Raw genomic sequence first — 13,293 nt, 5'->3', positions numbered from 1 at the left:
AACAGAGGCAGGCTGCTTGGCTTGGCGCGCGCAGGTTGCACAATTGTGCACCCCCCTGCGTGCGCATATTATAAAATCGGGCATAGATTTGTTCGCGCCGGGTTGCTGCAAGACAGATTTTATAACATGCGCGCTGGCGTAGATTTGTTCACGCAACCCGGCGCGAACAAATCTACACCTGCGTGCATGTTATAAAATCCAGGGTCGGCGCGCACAGGGGGGTGCACAATTGTGCAACCTGCGCGCGCCGAGCCGAGCAGCCTGCCTCCATTCCCTCTGAGGCCGCTCCGAAATCGGAACAACCTCGGAGGGAACTTTCCTTCCGCTCCCCCGCACCTTCCTCTCCCTTCCCCATATAACCCGCCCCCCAGCCCTAACTACCCCCCCCCCAACCTTTATTGAAGAAGTTACGCACGCTGGCTCACCATCCCCCGGCCCAGTGGCTGTTACAGAGGCCTCGGTCCCGCCCCCGGGTCGACGCCTTGCCCACGCCCCTGGAATGCGGGGCGCCCCTGGAATGCCCATTTTTTCAAGCCCCGGGACTTACGTGCGTCCCGGGGCTTGCGCGCGCCGCCGAACCTATGCAAGATAGGCTCGGCGCGCGCAGGGGGAGGCAGGAGTAGGTTTTCAGGGGTTGCGTGAGTATCTTATGCGCGCAACCCTTTGAAAATCTACCCCTATCTATTTCAAGACCTAGAGGTCAGAGTACAGTCTGCTGGAGTTAACTATTTTCCAAGACATGTATCTTTATGGTCAAACAGCCTTGTAGAAAGAAACGAAGTGTTCTTAAACTTTTTACTTACTATTCCTAAGACTGCACAAAAGGTCACTGTGCAGAGAGATAAAATGCAGCTTTCATACAGGAAAGGGACCATGAAAATGTTATTTCAAACACTAAAGGCCAAGAATCGACGGTTCTTTCGAAACATTCAGGAGGTAAGCAGAAAAGTTTTCAAATACTATTTTGGAAAGCTGAAAAGAGTTTCAAATTCCCCAAACAACCCTTATAGATATTAAATCTATATTTAATTATAGCTTTTTATATGCAAGGATTTTCCACTGCTATCTGTAACTTGGGGCAAGTTTATCCAGCTGGAAAAAAATAATAAAAGAGACATGATTAGTGTGCAAGGTAAGATCAAGAATGTCAATTCCAAATGCTTAGTCAGCGCAAAGTAAAGAAGCAATAGCTGACCTGGGAATTTAGTTTTAAAAATAATGTTAATATTTAACATTAAAATGCAGTGTTTCTGCTGTGGATATGCAGATCCTATGATCATTTTTCATGAGCATGCTCCCAAACGGGAGGTAACCTTATGTACACCAGTTTTTGTTGTTGCAGTGCTAGTGCAAATAATGGTGCTGCTTCTCTTTCTATGGTGTCGTGCTGGACAAGGCACTGGAGGGTGTTGCCAGACCATCCACCCTTGCGGTGGCTGCATCCAGATTTCTAATATCTTGTCATTGTAAAATGTGTTGAGGTCCTGTTTCTGTGAAATGTGCTGCATCAGTTGGAATAGTAGAGGTAACCTACATTATTAGCAGTATTGCTACTGTTATAATTGTGACTAGTATTAATGCAGTTGCGTATTCAATTGTTAAGAAAAATCAAACACATTTTTTGATATAGTTTTAGCATTATAATGCCCAATATATATTGATACATTTTATTTTCAGAATTGTGTAAGTTATATGCTAGATATAATTCTAAAGAATTCACAGAAACCTTGTGGCTTTGCACGCCTGTATTGTTTGTGTCAAATAGGCAGCCCATTTCAGCCTCGAGTTAAACTGAAAGACTGTGGGGCTGGGTCTCACTAAGGAACATAATTGTGTTTGATGAACTGAAAGTAAGAGAAGGCTGAAAAGCATTTGTTTTATTTCAGAGAACTAGCAGTCTTTGTAGAAGAGCAGAGAGGTTCTTTAGGAGGGGCAAAATAGGGCTTTCTGTTTGTAGTCATAATCTAAATTTATTTTCTAATGCAGGGCAACAAAAGAAGGTTTAGGATAAGGTTTGTCTTCCAGAGGAAAATTTTCAAAGGGATTTATGAGGGTAAACAGGTGATTATCCATGGGAAACTGAAATAGCTTTTTGAAAATTACACTTTCCATGCAAGGAAGAGGAGCAGCCCTGGAGGGGTTAGGGAAGAGCTGGTGAAGAACATGTGGGGATTTTACATTGAACCTACAAAGTTGGTAGGATGAAGACCGTCCAGACCTCCACTCCTTGGGAAGTTTCCCTTTGAACATCAGCTTGCAGACATTTTATTTATTTATTTAATTATTTTCTATACCGGTGTTAGTGGTTACATCATACCGGTTTACGTCCAAACTGAAGGTAGAAAGTACATCAAACAGGGAAAGGGGATGGGACTGTAAGGAACAGGAGAGAAAGGTAGCCGGAAAGTGGCAAATAAGAGGTCAGAATAAATAGATAATAAGTTAAACAATGTAAGATAACTTAACAAATAAGTTCAAAGTAATGTACTGATGCAGCAGGGGGGTTGAGGTGCAGGGGATCTAATCTGGGTAAGCCTGTTTGAAAAGCCAGGTCTTTAACTTATTTTTGAATTTGATGGCACAAGGCTCAAGTCAGAGGTTTGTGGGTAGTGAGTTCCAGGGGGTGGGACCAGCAATGGAGAAGGTCCCTCGTGGAAGTACGGTGTGCCTTCTTGAGGGATGGGATATGGAGGGTTCCTATGTTATTTGCTTTGGTGGGGCGGTCTGAGAGTGTGAGACGGAACGGCTCGTCGAGCCAGTTGGAGTTGTCTGTAGATGGATTTGTGAATAATAGTGAGGGTTTTATAGAGGATACACGAGGGGATCGGGAGCCAATGCAAGTCTTTAAGGATGGGGGTAATATGGTCATATTTACGGGCATTTCTGATAGTTCTCGCGACCGCATTCTGGAGCATTTGAAGCGGTTTTATGGTGGAGTAAGGGAGGTCTAGGAGTAGGGAGTTACAATAATCCATCTTGGATGAAAGGGTGGCTTGAATGACGGTCCCGAAATCATAGGTATGGAGTAAAGATTTTAGTTTTTTCATGACATTAATCTTATAGAAACCTTCCTTGAGGATAGAGTTGATATATTTTTTCAGGTTCAATTGCTGGTCAATCAGGACACCAAGGTCTCGTACGAAGAGCTGAGAGGAGATGGAGCCATGTGTAGAGTCGCTTGCTAGGTGGAGTTTAGGGATCTGGTGTTGGGAGATGAAGAGCAGTTCAGTTTTGGAGATATTTAGGGCGAGGTGGAGATTCGTGAGTAGGGTGTTAATGGAAGCAAGACATTTCTCCCACAATTTTAGAGAATCAGAGATTGAGTCGTGAATAGGTATGGTGATTTGGACATCATCGGCATATAGGTAGAATTTGAGGCCAAGGTCGGATAGGAGCTGGCAGAGGCCCACAGCCATGAAAGTGCTGCAGGGATTTTGAAAATTGGCTTCTTGAGTTCAATTCATTGAGGTCATATAAGTACATAAGAAATCAGTCCATATCTAGTTGCTTGTTTCTTAAATTTTTAGAGCATCAGAACCAGTCAGCTGTGCCATACAGTCTTTATACCTTATGAATGCACGATGGCTATCAGTTGCATAAAGGTTTTATCCTCACTGAACTGAAGCAAGTGACATAATTTAAGCATGATGAAACTTCACTTTTAGTTCCTGTGGATGATTAAAGTTCTGTAAAGAAAAAATTATAATTATATAATGCTTTAAGTAAGTTACTAAAAGTGGTTGCCTCATCAATTTTTTAATGTGATGGTTATGTGGCTGACTTAGCTAATGTAAGAGTATAAGTAGATCACTGTGGGTTATAATAAAGGAAAGAATGTGGTTCAACCAGTGAAATGGTTGGAATGGCAAAACATTCCATGCCTTATAATTCTTCACATACAATTAATTCCACAATGGAATATCCCCTCAAAAATGGAGACCATTTCATTGCAGCTACCAGTGGGAGGGTGTTTGTAAGTACAATCCTGTGAGGGTTTCATGATGTGCTTCTAAGACTGTATAATTGAATTAGAAGGTTTTCAGTTGGTTAGGTTAAATAGTATGACTTTGCTTTGTTGTTTCTTTACCTCTGTTGCACCGGAGGTGGACCCTTGGCCCGAGGTGGGGTTGACCCTACCCACAGGGCAAGCCCTACGGGTCCCCACCATCGGTAGGTGGAGCTGGCTGATTGACGGAGGCCAGCTGGAGCTTCGCCAGTTCCAGCCCTCATTCCCTGCAGGTTGAGCCCTTGAGTACTGGGGCTTAGGTGGGCCTCCATCCGAGTCTTACTGGACGCGATGAAGAGATCAGCCAGAGGCCAGCAGCGGTAGCTTGGCTAGGAGGACAAGTCCAGACGAGGCAGCGTCCCGGAGACTTGGGCACCAATGGAAAATAGGTAACTAGACAGAAGGCACCCGAGCAAGAGCAGGCCGAAGCCTGAGAAGCCAAGTCCAGAGTGAATTTATGAACAGGCTGTGGTTGGGGCAGGTGGCAAGCAAGGAGAGATGGACACATGGGCACAGGTTAAAACCCGGAGATAGTCTGGCAAGGCAAAGGTGAAACCAGGAATCAAACAGCAGCGTAGCCAAACGTAGCAGGGGTAAAGCCAGGTATCAGACAGTAGCATGGTCAGACGTAGCCGGGATCAAGCCAGGTATCACAGTATCGTGGTCAGACGTAGCAGGGGTCAAGCCAGGTATCGGTCAATAGCGAAGACAAGCGGGTAGACTTGGAACACAGGAACAGGAACGGATACCGGGAGCAAGTCAGGAACAGGAACCAGGAACACGGACGAAGCAGGAACAAACTGGGAACCAGGAACACAGACGAAGCATAGGAATGAGCAACTAAGCACACGACTAGCGTGGAGACCTGTTGCCAAGGCAAGGAAACACTGGCTGGGCCTGGTCTTAAGTACCGGGACCCAGTGATGTCATCATCCGGGGCCGCAGGGTGGTTTCCCGCCACGGCCCCTTTAAAGGCAGAGCAGATGCGCATACGCACGCCTAGGAGGCGGCGTGATGCGAGATGGCAGCGTCTCCCCGCAGGCCATGTGGGGAGACCCGCCGCAGAGCTGGGAGGTCCGCGGAGGAGCTGGGAACACTGGAGGCAGCTCGGGTGTGCAGGTGGCTGCCCAGCTGCAAGAGAGGAGGAAACGGGAGCTGAAGCAGGCAGAAGGGGGTAAGTGGGCCTGGCCGCGAGCCTGCCGCTGCTGGCACACGCAACACCTCTGACAGTAAAGATCTAGAAGGACACTGTAAAGGAGTGTATGTTAGACTCTCCTTAAAAATCCAGGACCAGGCATTTAGCCTAGCCAACCTTAAGACAGCCCACAAGGGAACCCTGGTTGCAAGGCATTTCCCCTTGGGAGAGAGATAAGAAAATAGTCCCCAGAGAGAATAGTTGACTGCAGACAAGGCTAGAAAAAAGCAAGAACTATGCTAAAATGACTTATCTGTAAACTACTTTTCTGTTTCCAGCAATGCTGAGGGAAACAGACTTCTGTTTAATTTACTTGTAAATAGTAAAACTCTGTAGAAGAATAACCAGAGTCTAGACTGCTCTGTTTTCAGGTAAGCCAAAGACCGCGTACGCTGTGTTCCAGACATCATATAATCACAACTCCCAGTTTACTGCAGTAGCTCAGGGGCTTGGTTCTGGAGCAAGAGTTAGAAAATTCTGTGGCAACGTTTCTACAATTCTGTGGTGCATTTATATACATTTGTATTAATTTTTTAAATTTAAATATCTTTATTCGTTTTCAGTGCATACATGAACAAAAACAACAATAGATAAACAACTACAAATTCACAAAATCATCATTAACAGCCCATCCCAAAACCCCCATCCCTCTACCACCATAAGTGTTAGAAGAAGGAGAAAAGAGCAACAACACACAGTGATGCAGCCAGTATTTTCAACCAATAGTAACCGCAGACCGAACCAAAGGAGAACTAAAATCATACCTCCCCTGTAAGGAATCAGGTAGTTTCTTAATATACAGGTTCCATATCTTGGATAAAATAGTCCCTTCCTCTCACAGGTTCATAAACTCTAAAGGGGTATTCCAAATTCTAAATGTCTAACATTTCCGAAAACAAAAAATCAAAACTGGGTGCCTCACTGTGAATCCAGTTATGGAGTATACATTTCCTAGCAATACAGAACACTTTAATCAAAAACTCGCTATCAAAATTATTACAGGTAACCTTATCAGAGAAGAGCACACAAAGATGCATCTAAAGGAAACGAGATACCCAATATTTCAGACATAAGTTTCACCACAGTTTCCCAAAATGTATAAATTGGGGGGTATTCCCATATCCTATGACATAGAGTTGCAACACCTGTAGAATGTTTTATGCAACACGGGGAAGATATGTTTCATTTAAAATGCTTTATGAGGGGAAATAATTGACCTGTGCATTATCCCTGTGCAGTATTGTTCCCTTAACAATACCGAGGGAATATTTTTATAAAAATCTGCTATACTAGAAGGAAGATAATCATCATCAAAGTTAGACCCCAAATCCAAGTTCCACAATCCCACTATCACAACAAACAATTTGTAAGAAGCAATGGAATGAAGAAACTTTTATAAACTTGCTAGTGACTGTTTCCTCCCATGAAACATGTGCAGCAGTCTTTGAAATGGGCCTGAGGAATGGGATAACTGCCTTATTTCAGGGTTTCTGTGGTGAAACTTGCCAATTGTAAGTATTGCAAGACATTACTGGCCTCAAAACCAAGAAGATCTCGACAATGTTGGAAAGAAAAGATTTGTTTATTTTGATGATCAATAAAATCGTTAAATGTAGTATGGCCCACTTGAGCCAGTGTGAAAGATTTGCTGGATTTCTCTTGAATAAATGAAGGATTATCACAAATAGGTAGCAAAGGAGATAGGTTCCAAGACAGTAACCACATTCTCCTCACATTTTTCCCATCCAAATTGCATATATTTCACCAGTATATTATAGGAAAGATAATCTGGAAGATCCTTGGATCCCACATGAAGCAAGAATGGCAAGTCATATGGGCGAGCAAAACATTGCTCCGCAGCCGCATCTGCAAAACAATTACTGCTCAAGAGCCAATCCCCTAAAGCCCTTAGAGCACATGCTAAGTTATAGTACTTTAAATTGGGAAAACCTCATCTACCTTCTAAGGAGGGTATCATTAGTTTAGCAAAAGAAATCCTCGCCTTACATTTATTCCATACAAATCTTGAGCAGAGATAATGAAACTCCTTAAAATCCTGTTTGATCAAAATCAAAGACAGCATTTACAAAGTAATAAGTATACAATAATTTAGATAGAAGTGATATTTTAAATAACGCTATCCTGCCCATAAATGATAAGGGAAACTTCATCCATCCTAAAGTACGGTTCTTAAATTCCTTTATAATTGGTGGGATATTCTCATGATACCACTTAGTTGTGTCTCTGTGAATAAAGACTCCCAGATATTTAAGTGAGTCTACCACCCACCAGAAAGGAAAATCTGGGCAGTATCTCTTTAAATATGCCTAGATATCTAGAGCTTCAGACTTTTCCAAGTTTAGTTTAATTAGTATTTCAGGAAGGATTCCCCTTGCCTGGGAATTGAAAAGAAGAATGTCAGCCACAAATAGTAAAGAAAATAAAAATGGAAAATTGTTAAACATTGTATGTATCTCTCTAGCTCCAAAATGTTTTACTATTGAGCATACGTGGGAGTTCCTACATGTGTGATATATCATGAATACCTCAGCCTTTTTTTTTTTGTCTGAGCCTTTGTACGGACGTGAACCCTCTCTCTCTTTAGTTGAAAATGTTCTATTCTTTTGCATTTTTTCAGCTTCTACTAGTTTTCTACTTGCCTCACTGCTATGGCAGCCCCTCAACAGCACTTTTCAGTGCTATGTAAAAAATAAAAAAAATAGAGATGTCCAGCTTCAAGAATGCCACTTCCAATGTGATATGGCTGCAAGATTTCCATTGCTGATGACCATGAGATCTGTTACAAGTGCTGAAACTGGATTACCATTCAGCCAATTGCTACGATTGTGGTCAGGTGTTGCATAGATCCTAGCAGAACAGGCCTTGGAAGCAGGAGGAGCTCTGTAGATTGGTAAAGAGTTGGAGCTGTTCTTCATTTCAGAGCAGGGTCTTCTTAGGATCACTCTATGCTGAGTCAAACAGGAGCTCATCAAGCCGGGCTCTCCCAATTGCGTCAGCAGGCTCTGAATCTGCCACAGTTCAAGGGTTGAGCAAGACACAGATATGTGGCGCACAGGAGCCGGCACTCTTTGACACACCCCTGGACCACTTCCCTCTCTATGCGGGGCTTGTTAGAGCCAAAGAAGAAGCACCATTCAGCTCATTTGGAGCCAGCGGTGCGGTTGGCACCACTGAAGCAGTTAGTGTCAAAGCATGCACCATTGATGTTCAGGGCTTTAATCTCATCAATGCTTTGATCCTCAGCACCATCAGCACACTAGTCTCTGGCATCATCAATAAACTTGGCACAGAAGCATGAAGTGCAGTCAGCTCTACTGCATCAAACCCCTGGTGACCTAGAGGTGACTTCTTATGATTGCCATCACCCCTCTCTCCATCTCAACTTCTATTTCCAGATCCCAGGCCTCCCAAGGCTCCTTTATTATCGTGTGTTATAGGGGTCTCTCCCACTACGTTTGAGGACCGGTTTCTGTCTGATCCATTTTATCTTTGATTTCTGTGTGATCCTCAGCACAGAAAGTCCAGGAAGGGGCCGCCCCCCTGGAGTCTGGTACATCCTTCTCAAGAGGATGACACTATACAAATGTCAGAGGTGGAATTTTCTTCACCAATTCAGGGCCTTGGTACACAGCAGTCCATAGACCAGGTAGCCAAATTGATGAAAACGTTCTTTATCTTGTTGGCAGCCAACGACGAGAGGGCACCCTTCTGCCTCTACAGTTAGAAATCAGATTTGTTCCCTCAAGGGAGAATCCCTCTTGTCTCTGCTCCTCAGGAGCTCTCATCAGACTTTCTAAAGGAGGATACTTGCCAATCTCAGTCGGGTAGATGATCCCTTTCTGTGGAGTGATCTAGCCAGTATTCTGAGGATGGAGCATGGGATACTGCTGACTGGAACATGCCCTGGGAATATTTCCCTCTGAGGTGACCGATCGCCATCATCTTCATTAGGGTCATGGATTAGGGTGCCTCTGCTACTATGTGGATCCCTTAACACTCCTTACCTGACCTGCCTAAGCATTTATCTCCACCAGAAGATCTCTCATACTCCAGATTCCAGGACAATTTGGGCAATCGGAGCCAACATTCATATAGACAAAGGGTGAGGATCTCTGTGCAGTGCTTCCTTCCCGCCAGCAGGGCCCTTAATAGGCCATGTTTCCTGCTGATCAGTCCTCCAAGGCCTATGGCTTGAAGGTCCTACTGGTAGCCATATTATTGCACTTCTACAGCTTAAAAGCCTACCTATCTGTGAATAATATGCATCAGTTTGCAGTTTAACCTTGTTCCTTGTTGTGGTCTCTTACTCCTAATACTTGTTCTAATCTTGTGTTTACTGGCCCAAGTCTGTGGCCTTCCTAGTTCTTCTTGAAGTCCTTGTTTTGGCCCATGTTTGTGGCTGCATTATATATAGTCTGGTCCTGTTCTTGTTTGTTATTTGCTTTGTTTTGCCTTTATGCCTGCCTGTCCTGCTGTAATGTTTGGCTGCTCATAGGACAGTCCCATGAGAAACTCACCTTGACTCTGGAATGCCACTCCCTCTGGAATGCCAATGCCCCCCTGCGGCATGGATGCCACCATTCTCTGCTCTCTGACACTGGCTCCTCTAGGCACATGCATATGCCACACATCGACTGAAGAAGACCCAATGGTGAGAAATTGTGAGCTGCCACACCCTGATGACATCAGTGCGGTTGGGTATTTAAACCCCAGCCATGCTCCAGTCTGATGCCTCAGCAAAAGATCTCCTGCTTGCCGAGCAGTACATGTTGCCTTGTCACGTTCCTGCTTCATGTCTTGCCTCGTTCAACCTGCTCTGCCTCATCCAGTCCATCTTGCCTTCTTCAGCCTGCCCTGCCTTGTCTGGTTCACCTTAGACCATCTAACCTCTCCCTGCCCAATCTGCCCTATCTTGCTTTGCTGTCCATCTTGCCTCAGCTTGCCTACTTGGATCTGATCTGTGCTTCAGATCTGAACCACTCTCTTGCCTACCACCTGCCACTGACCTTTGCTTCACACCTGGACTACTCTCTCACCTGTCACTGACCCTTGCTGCAGACTTGGACTATGCTTTGCTTGCTGCCTATCCTGACCCTCAGTCTGAACCCGGAGATTTCCTAACCACTGCCTGCCCTGACCTCAGTTTCTCAGACTCTCTTTTTCTGCTTGCCTAGTGGGGCTATTGCCTAAGCCCTGTTGCTTCTGGAACCCAAAGGGCTCAATCTGGCTCAAGCTGCAGTTCTGTCCCAGCCCAGGGCACATTCTTCAGCTGTCGGCGTAGGCCTAGTGAGTTCACTTACTAGGCTACGCCAACCATGCCACTGCATAAGGGTCCACTCTCCTGACACCTGCATCTTGTTTGTTTTGTGGACACCATTTTGTATCTCTGTTCCTATGTGTTAGTGGGTGTTCTTTTGTACCTATTCCTGAATGTATCTCCTGTTAAGTCCTAACTGGTACCAGTCCCAGTCCTAGTCCTGTTAAATACAGCACCATGTGCTTCCAGCCTTGCTCCTGCTCCAGGGTTTATAACCACCAGCAATTTTCGCCCTGAAACACAGACTTCCACACCGAGGTCTTCAGACTACTTTGGATTCTGGAAACCCTTCCAAACCATTAGCGATCCTGGTTCATCATAGCCTGTGGGATTTACAAACAAGAATATGGAAAAATCTGACTTTCAGTCCCTCAATACATTATACAGAGTCCAACAAGCTCCTGGGTTTGACATATTCCAACTGTTGCACTAGTCTATTTGTGATGGTAGAATCTGCTTTTAAAGCAGCCTAAAAAGACCAACATTTTTTCCAACACTCTCACAAGGCTGTTGGACAATTTTGGGAAGAATATCTTCCAGGGTTCAATACTTGACACCCACATTGCACTTCATCAGCTTTATATGGTGTGATACATGGCTACATTAACAAGCAAAAACCTCTAGGAGAGACACTGGACAGGGTGCAGGAGGGCTATAGTCAGGTTCTTCTAGAATCAGAAGAGTGTGTACGCCACCTCATTCAGTCAGCATACAAGTCCTTCAACACCACAGCAAGATCCTCTTCAGCAGCCATTGGGGCACACCAGATGGCCTGGTTATGATCCAGCAACCTGTGCAAAGACATTCATGACTAGTTTGCTGATCTCCCTTGTTCTAGGGACAATCTCTTCAGGTTTAAGGGCATGGAAGCCATTTTCCAATTAAGGAGCATTTCAGAGAAAGGCCATTCAGTCTTTGTCAGCAGAACTAGAATAGCCCTCTTTCTACAGTCGTTCTTACTTCACTTTTAAATACTCCTTGTTCCTTCCACCAGTTTCAGTAGTATCATGATCCACCTCGACTGCTGCATCAGCTTCCAGCACACAAATGACCATGCGAGTGATGCTAACCTAAAACACCACAAAAGTCTCAGCTTAGTTTTTGATGAGACTCGACCCTCAGGCTTTGACTCCTCTGGCAGTAAGGAGGATTCATTTGTTTATCCAAGAGTGGCAGTAGATCACAAAGGACTGTTGGGTTCTTAAAATTGTGGAATCTGGTTTTTCCAAGGACAAACAGGATGTAGTCCTCACACATGGGTGACATCATTGGATGGAGCCCCGGTCCGGAACTTTGATCTCAAAGATTCTAGAACTTTCAAACATGCCCTACTGAGCATGTGCAGCTGTAGTCATCACCCTGCCCCCTAGGCAGAGACCCTTTTACAAGGAGAGGTGTGGTCGCAGGAGCTGTGTATGTCACGGTATTCAGGTTTGCTTTCTCCTCACAGTTTTGGTACGATATTTTTTCTAGAGCTGCAGCTGTTTTTCTTTCCTTTCCCTTATGGTAGTTTTATTTTCTTTTCCTTTTTCCTCTTCTTTCCACTATCTGCCAACTGCATGACAGGCCTTAGTTGTTGTGCAGTCTGGCAGAATCTATTACTATTCCATATTAAATAACTACTGCACCTGAAGTTTAGTATCTGTGTCCTCTCCTTGCTCTGTTTGTTTTTTTTCCTTTGTCAGGTGCTGGCAGGACTGGGTGATCCATGTAGGCTGCTGAGCCTGGGGACGTGCCTGAGTTCTACCCGTGTAGGTGTTCCATGTCTTTTCACTGATCGATCGTCATCAATGGAGGTTCAGTGAAGGGATCGAGGACCACACCATTCCTGTGGGGGGTTAGAGCTCATCCTCCCCACATTCAAAGGAACTAGTCTCCATAGGCAGGAGCTCTGGAAGACATAGCCTCCCCTTCTGCTCGCCTGTGATGGCAGTGCATTCTCCTTGAGAGGCAGGGGAAGCAGGAGCGTGGGCAAGCAGCTTGCTGCCGTACCTTCAGTGCCATGACCAGTAATGGCTGCCTGTGCGCATCTGTGACCAGCTCACCATTGATCTGATGCATCAATGTCGGGACCACATCGGGGACCAGGATTACCATTGAGTGCCACCCTGGACACTGTCAAGGTGTGGGGCACCCTCGATGCCATCAAGTTGCATGACCACTCTTGATGCCATAAGCGCCTTCTTTGCCGTAGGCATTATCTTGATGCACCGGAGTCATTGAGAACCTTGGGCTTCGATGTAGCAGAGTAGTGGCACCGACCTCTAGTGTCGGGACCAAGACTGCCATCGAGCACCATGGTCCCCCTCAATGCCATTAATACCCTCAGTGCCATCAATGCACTTGGGGTCTTGGGATGCTATTGACGCCCTCATGGCCATCCTCGATGCTGTCAAGGTATGTGGCCTCGATGCCGTGGCTGCCCCCAAGGCCATCATGGTGCTTGGCCTCTATTGTGGCGCAGAGCTTTCTCAATATCATCGACACCCTCAGTGCCATCAATGTGCGAGGCTGCATGGAGGCTTTGAGCATGTTAGTTACCAATGCAATTCATTGCTGCTCTTGATGAGGTCGAGTACCACAACAAGGCACTGGGATTGTCATTGAGTGTTCTGATTGTCCTCAAGGCCATCGATCACTGGGGCTCTTGAGAGTGCCACTGAAGCCATCAGGTGACAGGGGTTTCGGCCTTGGAAGGATCAAGTGCCGAGATCACCATCCATTCAAGGCACCCCGGGACACCAAGGCATCCAG

The 13,293-nt window shown here is 45.4% G+C and overlaps 1 protein-coding gene across 1 annotated transcript in view; it reads left to right on the top strand.

Annotated features, from left to right (window-relative positions):
* B3GNTL1 (UDP-GlcNAc:betaGal beta-1,3-N-acetylglucosaminyltransferase like 1) overlaps positions 1-13,293 on the top strand; it is a 715,330-nt gene that overhangs the window by 651,446 nt on the left and 50,591 nt on the right. The gene's annotated exons all lie outside the window — the stretch shown is intronic.

The sequence above is a fragment of the Rhinatrema bivittatum genome, chromosome 4 (assembly GCF_901001135.1).
Source record: "Rhinatrema bivittatum chromosome 4, aRhiBiv1.1, whole genome shotgun sequence".
Classification (NCBI taxonomy): domain Eukaryota; kingdom Metazoa; phylum Chordata; class Amphibia; order Gymnophiona; family Rhinatrematidae; genus Rhinatrema; species Rhinatrema bivittatum.
Note: the sequence above shows the minus strand (reverse complement) of the source record. Positions and strands in the feature narration are given on the sequence as shown.